Below are 9,037 nucleotides of genomic sequence, written 5' to 3'. Positions count from 1 at the left end.
ATCGGCCCATCGGGCAAAAACATAGTTCGTTTATAGTTCCTCGGCAATTAGGAATTCATAAACATCTCATAGCTTAAAAATCTCAGTGGAAATAACAAAACCCAATCTGCTATAAATTCCAAACATCTTGTAAAAACTCCAGTTTAAATGAAAGTTGTTTAAAACATTTCTTTAACATTTTCAATAGAGGCTCAGTATAAAGATGAGTGCAATCAGTAATTTAATCAGCATATTCAATAGAGACTCACTTAAGGAGGAGTGAAAATAGTAATTTCACAAAACAAGCCCCTCGGGCAAAGCATCACTCGTATATATGTATATATAGCCTATCGGCCAAGCCTCTAAGGCACTCATGACTCAACTCTCATCAATCAGCACTCACACTCAACACTCACGCTCAATAGGTACCTTATAATAACCGCTGCGGCATGCAATCCGATCCATATATCGTTGTGGCGTGCAACCCGATCCATATATATATTCGACTGCACTCACTAGGGGTGTGCAGACTCCGGAGGGACTCCTACAGCCCAAACACTATATTGCTGCGGTGTGCAGCCCGATCCATATATATATTGTGAGCACGTAATTTTTGCCTTATATGAATTACTCCCACAAATTCAAAACAAAATAATTTTCCCATTATTTGCAATTTCGTAGGTTTTTTGTAGCATTTTGTTAATTGTTTGCATTTGTCTACGCATGTTAATTTTGTTTAAATTATAAGAAAAATATAAAATATGTTGCATTTGCATTTAGGATTTAACTTTGCTATGTTAAAAATTAACTAGCAATTTAGTTGCTTTACAAAATGGAAAAATCACAAAAATGGTTTTGCATTATTCAATTTTAGATTTGAATTTCGTTGGTTTTCCTATTTGGTATTTAATTAGTTGTAACAATTATTAGGGTTAATTAATTTAATTTGGTAGGGTGATTTGGTTTAGGATTTAAGTTAGGTGTTATTTTTCAATTTTGAAAAAAAAAGAGAAGAAAAAAAGAATTTTGAAATAAAAGAAAAAGAAAGAGTTGAAGAAATCAGATTTTTTGGGCTAAGTCTTTTAAATTTCCCAAAGCCCAATTCGATTACCCCTTAAACTTGTCCTAAACAAGCCCAAACCCAGCCAATACCCGGACCAGCCCCACCTCCCAATCAAAACGACGTCGTTTCGTTAAGCTTTGATCTGAGCCGTCGATCGTTCTTAATTGAACGGACGAGAACTGAGGATCGTTGGGTATATAACTATCCTAATCTCACTCCCCCCCCCCAAACCCCCTCTCTTATCATCTCTCCTAACTCCACCCCTCTTTAGAGACAGAAACCCTAAGCGCCGCCTCCATTTTCCCCACCTCGAACCTGGCGGCGCCACCTCCGTTCACCACCAAAATTACACTACAAGACCACCACGACCCCCTCGTTCCAAATCCCTGATTGGTTTCCCTCGAATCTTCACCAAACTCGTCGAATCTGGATTTGAAGATGAACCCTAAAAATTCAAAATCGAGTTTCTGTGAAAGATTTAGGTCTAATATGACATTATTCGTGTGTTTTTTAAAAGAACACACGATTAATATTAGATTCGGCCGAAAATCCGAAGATTTGAAGAGTCGGGTTCCAGTCTACACTGTCCGAACTTTGGTAGGTATTTTCTTCATTTTTTCTTTTTCTATCTTTTTACTTCTTCTCTTTTATGTTCGTTCTCGTTGTCTCTCTCCCTTTCCTCCGGTCTCTCCTTAGTTAGATTTCTTGATTTAAATTTGGAAAAGTATTAAAGCATTGATTATAAGTTTCTGTATTTATATGGTGTTTGTATTTACGCCGTGAGCCTTTCAAATTTTCTCGTAGAAGTTCTTGATGATCCCGTTTTAGTTTAAGCATGTTGCCCGTTCAAGTTCTGTTCTGTTTGTCCAGTCATATGATTGGCTCAGGTTAATTCGAATATGTGGTTTATTTGTAGCTCGTCGTTTTAATTTAAAAGAAGATCAACCTGTTGAGCTTATTTTAGTTATGAAAAAATTCAAGTAATTTTGTTTGAGCTTTCGATATTGTTTGGACTTTGAGGACATTTTCGAATCCTTCATAGGGGCTTGTTAAGTGTTGGGGTCAAACTTGACCCATCAACACTTCAAATGGGGTCAATTTGATCCATAGCTCTGCCTGGCCCAGGAGTAATTAACAGGGTTTAAAAGGGTAAATTGAAAAATCTAGGTAAAGAATCTCTGAATAACTGAAATAGGAAGCTTCCTAGAAGCTGGGGTAGGGACTTATCTGAAATACTGATCTTCACACTAAGGATTTCTAAGCAAAAACCAAAATTCAAGAAGGTGCAAAGTGCAAACTTGATTTTCTTTAAGCTGCCTTATTTCCTTGCCTATAAAGGCATGTTTTCTTGCCTTTCAAGGAAGAGATGGGAAGAGATAAAAAAAAGTACTAAAAAAAAAAAGCAAACGGCTGGCGTTTTTCTTTAAGAAGAATACTGAAAATTGTTGGAGTTTTCTATTTGATTTCAAGTTTAATTTCCTTGTCAAACAGGCAGATTTAAAGGGTTCAGTATAAATGGTGCATTTGGGGTTCTAAACATCTGTGTTAGTTTGAAAATTTGAGGCCGGATTTGATGGATTTTTGGCACTATTTCACTACTGGGTTCAAGTTGATTACTGCTACCGTTTACTGCTGATACTTCACCTCTTTTATTTTTCCTTGTTCCTTACCAGGTATTACTCCAAACCACTGTCAACAAGTAGCTAAGGACATGTGTTTCCAACAGAAGCCTGATTGAATATAAACTGTTTCGGATTCCCTTTCTATTTGTTTTCTTTGAATATTCTATAATAAGCCATGTGTTGTACATGCTAATTTGGTTATCTTATTTTATTGATATGATGTAGAAGTGAATTCATGCCACTAAGATGTTTTGGGTGTTGATTTCTGGATTCGAGTGGACTTGTGCTAATTATCTGTATCTCATTACCGATGGTATTTAGGCGAGGTTAATGGGTTTGAAGTTTTCAGGCTGTGTTTGAGTTTAAGTTTAGATTCAGGCATGAATACTTGTTAAGCGCATTATCAGCATAGTCAAAGTTAGGCATGCGTTTTCAGTAGCTGTTGAAATTTCCCTATGTTCCATCGATTGTAAAGTGATGAAGCTTATCATTTTGTTTTTCGAATACAATTGGTACTTTATGGCCGGTAGGGACTCGTTGAGTCCTGAGCCCCAGTTCTGGTTTTGACCGAGGTTGGGCTTTTTGAGCCTGGCCCTCGAGATCACTTGCAAAGTAAATGGTATGCCCTTACAATTTGGGCTTGCCTCTCGGGACCAATAGCTTGTGTGTTGCTTTGGATTTTTCCTCATAGCAGACTTGACCCAAAAATGCATGCAGAAAATAAAATTGGAAGTTTTAGTTGGCTAATTTGTGCTCAACAGTAAAAATTCAGAAATAAAAAGTGTGGCTCAATTTCATGTCTTCATATGATCTTAGTTGATTTACATTTAGTTGATGATGCATGGTTCTGAAGTTTGGGCCTAGTGTTGGCCCAATTTGCTCGAATGCCCAAGCTGTTTCTTTTCTTTTAAGCAATTGGATATGTTTCCCTTTAAGACACTTTCCTTTTAATTAATCTGGACGTTAGTTTAAAATGTAGGATTTAAACTCTTTCATTGGTTATTTAAATTAGATTCTTTCAATAGTTCGAGGTGTGCCATAATAACCAAACACATAGTTTATGGCCCTCAAAAGCTTAGTTTGCACTCCCTTTAAAAATTGGAATCGAGGTGTGACGTGCCAGATAAAATCTTCAAATGCATGGCCCTCGCTTAATTATTTCTTTTCTTAAAATCCTTAGAAATCGAGGTGTGCCATTTAGTCGAATTTTTCATGGCCCTCGCAAAGTTAAAAACGCATAGTTGCTTTAGGCGCGTTATTTTACCAATATTACCTTCCTAAATTCGGGTGCGCATTTCATGTGACCCAAATCCAAATTTTAACAGCGTTAAGTAAAATGTGTCTCGGACTGCCGGTGCATTTCATGTGGTGTGGTCCAAAGACGTATTTTAGATGACGTTGAAATCTTCCTTAAAATAATTGAAAGCGGTTTTAAAGCTAAAATGCACATAGGCTTAAAGGTGTTTTAAAATCAGATAAATAAACTAAATATAACAGTTGAGCGACCGTGTTAGAACCACGTAACTCGGGAATGCCTAACACCTTCTCCCGGGTTAACAGAATTCCTTACCCGAATTTCTGTGTTCGCGGACTGCAAAAATAGAGTCAATCTTTCCTTGATTTGGGATTTTAACCGGTGACTTGGGACACCATAAATTATCCCAAGTGGCGACTCTGAATCTTTTAATAAATAATCTCGTCTCGATTGTCACTTTAAATTGGAAAAACTCCCATATGCCCCTTTCCGGGGGGTGTAGGAAAAAGCAGGTGTGACAGCTCTGGCGACTCTGCTGGGGATCGAACCCAAAATCTCTGGTTCAGGGTTCAAGAATTCGAGCTTAGAATAATTGTTATAGTTGGCTTTATCCGTTATCTGATTTTGTTACATGATTTGGGCCTAATGTGCTAATTGATTGTTTTTACCGCTTTGATATTCCGTGAACTGTATATAAATTGTTGTGAAATCCCTCATTCTCTCTGAGTCTTCTAAATTATGAAGAAGTGTGCACTTCGTGTGACTTCTTTTCTATTAGAGTCATATTCCAAATTTAGAATGAGGTTCGGACAAGTTGCAAAGACGGTAAAGCTTCTGTATTCCCGGTACGCTACCCCCCCCCCCCCTCGGCTCGAGCTGTCTGCTTGGGTAAGCCAGGTCTAGAACAATAAACCCAGGTTTTGAACCTAGTACACGAGACCTCATGCCGGATCCCTAGTAGGAACGTTTGCTTGTATCATGTGCATTTAAATTTGGAGACTCAACACAGGGATTGGGTCTGTCTAGGACAGGTGCACCAAAAATGAAAAGACCATCCTGATGCATCTTACTTGCTATTTGTGCATTTATTTGCCTCGGACCTGCATGCTGACCGGCTTATGAATATTGGGAAAAGTCGAGAAAAGGAAATAGCAATGTAGAGGGTTAAGAGAGTTAATCACCTGTTTTGAGAAAAACCAATGTCCGAACAGTGCTGAAACTCTGCCAAATTTTTAAGAAAAAATGAAATGAAAAATGAAAAAAAGAGAAGAGTTTTGTTTTCAAAAATAGTTTTATTTATTTGCCCGAACTACGCTAGTTTGATTCTCATAGGGTGTGAGATACGTAATCGGGTCCAACTTCCTTTTTGCAAAAATAGCCCAAAAGAACAAAAAATTTTAATTTTATTGCAAATAAGTAAGGTGATGCCATTCTTCTCAAAAATAGCCGAATATCCCTCAAAAGGGCGCTGGAAGGATGTTTTTGCAAGAACAACCATTTTTAGTCATTTTAAAGGTTTTGGCTGTTTAGCCGACACAGCCTTAAAATCTCCGTTTTCAAAGTGTTGGAAGGCTGTATTGGCAAGGCCGGATATTTTTCTTTTAATGAAAATCACCCTAAATAAATGTGCAGGATGAGCACAACTCAAAATGAACCTTTCTCAGCTCGTGAAGAGATCCCTTTGGAGTTACATATGTGGTGGCATGATTTAGGGGACGATAGCAGGAAATTTGTGACAAAAGCATTGGGCGGTCTTATCGGGCTCTTGAAGGTTAAGCCACGAAAAGACGTGATTGAGGCCTTGATATCATTTTGGGACCCAACACATAATTTATTCCACTTTGCTGATTTTGAGTTAACTCCTACACTGGAAGAGATAGCAGGCTATGCCGGTTTCGAGGGGAATCTTAGAAGTCAATACTCGGTAGCACCAAGAACAATAACCCCTCACAAATTTTTGGACTTGTTAAGCATCAGTCGGGACATCCGAGATGGAAATTTGGCCAAAGGATTCTGTACCTTCTACTTTTTGTATCGACGTTACGGGAATCCCCATGGCTTCGAAACGCCAGATACCGGTCTTACTCACGCGGGAAACCAAGAGAAGTGGGAAGCTCGGAGAGGATTAGCTTTTATAACTGCGTTCCTGGGTATTTTGGTTTTCCCCAAAAAAGACGGGAACATAGAGTTGGGGCTTGTAGGGATAGCTGACTTCATGATGATAAAGGCAAATGGGACTATAGTGCCGCTGATCTTGGCGGAAATTTATCGAGCTCTGACCCTTTGTCGAGAAGGAGGAAAGTTCTTTGAAGGGTGCAATATGTTGTTACAACTATGAATGGAGGAACACCTTTGCCACCGTCCCGGATACTTGAATTGTGGTATGGCTGGCCTTGAATGCATCAAAAAACATGAAAAGCGAGTAGAGGGTTATGAGTTCCCGGATTGTACGGAAGCATGGCATGCTCATTTGAGATCTTTGACTGCAAACAAGATCGAATGGATGATCGAGTGGCTCTCGGTCAGTGAAGTAATCTATATGTTGGCTGAGGTGTGTTTTTTACTGTTGATGGGTCTTCGGAGTATCCAGCCTTATGCTCCGCACAGAGTCCTACGTCAGTTAGGCCGATACCATACTATCCCACACGATGAAGATTTGAGTTGGTAGGTCATCGAGTTAAAACCAAAAGCTGCCTTCCCGGAAGAAAAAGTGCATCGGATTTGGCATTAGTGCAGATTCTTAGGGCCTAATACTCAAGTACGAGATCTATCCAGAGGCGAGGTGGAGCCTAATTACACTGCTTGGTATGGTAAAAGATCCCGAGTTCATTATGAGCCTGAAAGCCCCGCAAAGAGACCCCATGTCCAACAGTTCACCGACGGAGCACAAGTGCAATGGGACTGGTTGACCAAAGAAAACGAGTACAGGATTACCATAAGCAAATTGGAAAAACAAGTCAAAGAACTTCAATTCAACAATATCTTGCAAGCCGCGGCGGACGAAGGAGAAAAGAAAAAGCTAGCCAAAGAAAATGAGGCCCTTCAAGCCCAAATTCGGAAAATGAAAATAGCGGCAGAAAACCCCGCCCGAAGTGACAAAGATGAAAAACTCATAGATAACCTGAGGCATAAAGTGAGTGACTATAGTTTTGATTTGAACAAAGCAGAAAGTGAACTAGCCAGGGCTCGAAAGAAATTGGCTAAAAACGCAGATGAATGAGCACGTCTGGTTAAGCAGTTGAAAGAAAAGTACGACAATGAGGTCGCGGGATTAAAGAAAAGGGTCATCGCCATGGAAAACAAAATGATCAAACAGGCGAAAGACTTCAAGGTTGAAAGGGAACATTGTTATACATCATTAGCACAATTAGAAATAGATTTGCAATAACTTCAGGAGCAGAATCATGTGGCCGAGCAAACTTTGGAAGCTAGGGCCCAGCAGATCAGCCGTTTTTTACAAGAAAAAGGTGTCATAAGAGAGAGAATTAGAAACATCGCCGATTACATTGTTCTGAAGTGCCAAGCCTGTGAGGATATGAATCGCACCACCTTCTTCGCGGCAGTGATGACATTTGTTAAACAGATAATGAGTGACTTGGATCGACTTCAAAGGGATCTTGCATATACGCCCGCGGCGAGACCAAATGATGTCCCGCGGGCACCAGGGGCATTAATATATTCATGATTTTTCATTTGAGTATGTATTTCCTTTTCTGTTAGAGTCTGTCAGCTGTTTTGAGTCTGTATTTTCTTTTTGTTGGAGTCTGTCATTTGTTTTCGAGTCTGTATTATCTGTATTTCGTCTTTTCATCAGAGTCTGTTAGTTTCTTTTGGAGTCTGTTAGTTTTGAGTTTTTGTAATCAAAGTATTTGTTTTTATGAAAATCGAAAATCTCAAGATGTTTTATTATTTACTTTCATACTTACCTGCCAGAACTACGCTCGGTCTGATTCATGCGAGGTCATGATACGTAGGCAATCTCCATAGGATTCGACCATAACCAAAAGAAAGAAAGAAAAAAAGAAATAAAAAAGAGGAAAAACAAGAAAAGAAAAGAGAGAAGAATAAGAAAACCAAGAGAAAGAAGCAATAGCAAAACAAGAGGGAAATGAGAGGATAAAAACAAAGAGAAAGTACGGGCAAGAGTGAAAAGACGAAAAGAAAAAAAAAAGAGAAAAAAAAGGAAAAGAAAAAGGAAAAAATAAAAGAGAGAAAAGCTGGGATGACGCAAGCATCCGATCAAATGCATAATAGAAACGGTTAACTGCTTAGGTGCATTCATTCCCCAAAATGTGCGCTTACCAATTTGTTAAAGCCCTAATCACTAACAAGGTTGTTGTTGATATATTCAGTCCAGGCAGGTGGTTAGTTGATTGGCATTCTGGCAACTCACTCCTACAACACCCGATCAAAAGACAAGCTGAACATGGCCAACCAAGAACCGGAGGCAAGTATTGTTGATCCGTCAAAAGAGGTAGAAGAATTGGATGTTAATACGATGAGGGAAGAGATGTATAAATTAAAGCAGAAAATGGCTAAAATATACCAGGCCTGGGCAAAGGGTCATCCACCATCGGTTTATCCCGCCAACCCTGCTTATATCCCACCATCGGCCCAACCTCAGGAGCCTCCCACTGTGAACTCATCTCAAGCCTTTCCCCTCTACCAACAATGCTACAGCACCACTTCCCATACTTCTCAAGCTCCACCACCCAAACAAGTCCCACACCCTCCTCCACCAGTCACTCCCATCTTTGTGGTACCTCCACCTGCTGCATTACAACAATCTTCCAGTGAGCCTTTATTCCAGGCTCATAACAAGCAGTATTACCCCCCCCCCCCCGAGCCCACCTTCAAAGCTCCAGAACCATATCCTTACACCCCTCATCTTGATCTCCCAGCAGAGACCAAGAAGCCACCCAAAAATCCCGAACATGAGGAGATGATCAGAAAGGTCAAAAGCTTAGAATAATCGTTAAGAGATATGAGGGGGTTGGGAGATCAAGTAAGTGTGGCCTATAAGGATTTATGTTTGTTCCCAGAAAGTTCAGTTACCAGCAGGGTTCAAGATGCCCAAGTTTGATCTGTACGACAAGCATGGTGACCCAGTAGCACACT

This window comes from Nicotiana sylvestris, chromosome 12, assembly GCF_000393655.2.
Source record: "Nicotiana sylvestris chromosome 12, ASM39365v2, whole genome shotgun sequence".
Taxonomy (NCBI): Eukaryota; Viridiplantae; Streptophyta; class Magnoliopsida; order Solanales; family Solanaceae; genus Nicotiana; species Nicotiana sylvestris.
This window is presented reverse-complemented; position numbering follows the sequence as displayed.